The 375-nt window shown below is 40.3% G+C and overlaps 1 protein-coding gene across 1 annotated transcript in view; it reads left to right on the forward strand.

The window, feature by feature from the left end:
• CSUI_001591 (guanine nucleotide exchange factor in transport amine-terminal) overlaps window positions 1-375 on the forward strand; it is a 28,032-nt gene that overhangs the window by 15,816 nt on the left and 11,841 nt on the right. The gene's annotated exons all lie outside the window — the stretch shown is intronic.

Here is a 375-nt window from a genome sequence, read left to right on the forward strand (position 1 = left end):
ATTCGAGTGTATGTACACCGCCGTCGCTTGCGTCTCTCGTTTCTTCGATTTGAATGAAGGAGGTGATTAGGGTAATCTACCTGTGACGTAACAAGAAATCTCTTCGGATTAGATCGAAATACTACGGAGATTTCTTTATAGCCTTCTTTCTCTAATGATATGAGGAAGAAGGCTAGGTTTCTATGGATCTTCACAGTTACACACTCCAAGGGAGCTGCTTCATATATGTCTTCAAGTTTCTTCATACATCTATCACTTATCTAGACAGAGCTGTACGCAGATAGCCGTGTATACATTTACATACACAAATGCACGGGACAGTAGCATGTGTAGACACATAGATAAGTCGATCGATACATAGGTAGATAGGTTAAA

The sequence above is a fragment of the Cystoisospora suis genome (assembly GCF_002600585.1).
Source record: "Cystoisospora suis strain Wien I chromosome Unknown contig_642, whole genome shotgun sequence".
NCBI lineage: Eukaryota > Apicomplexa > Conoidasida > Eucoccidiorida > Sarcocystidae > Cystoisospora > Cystoisospora suis.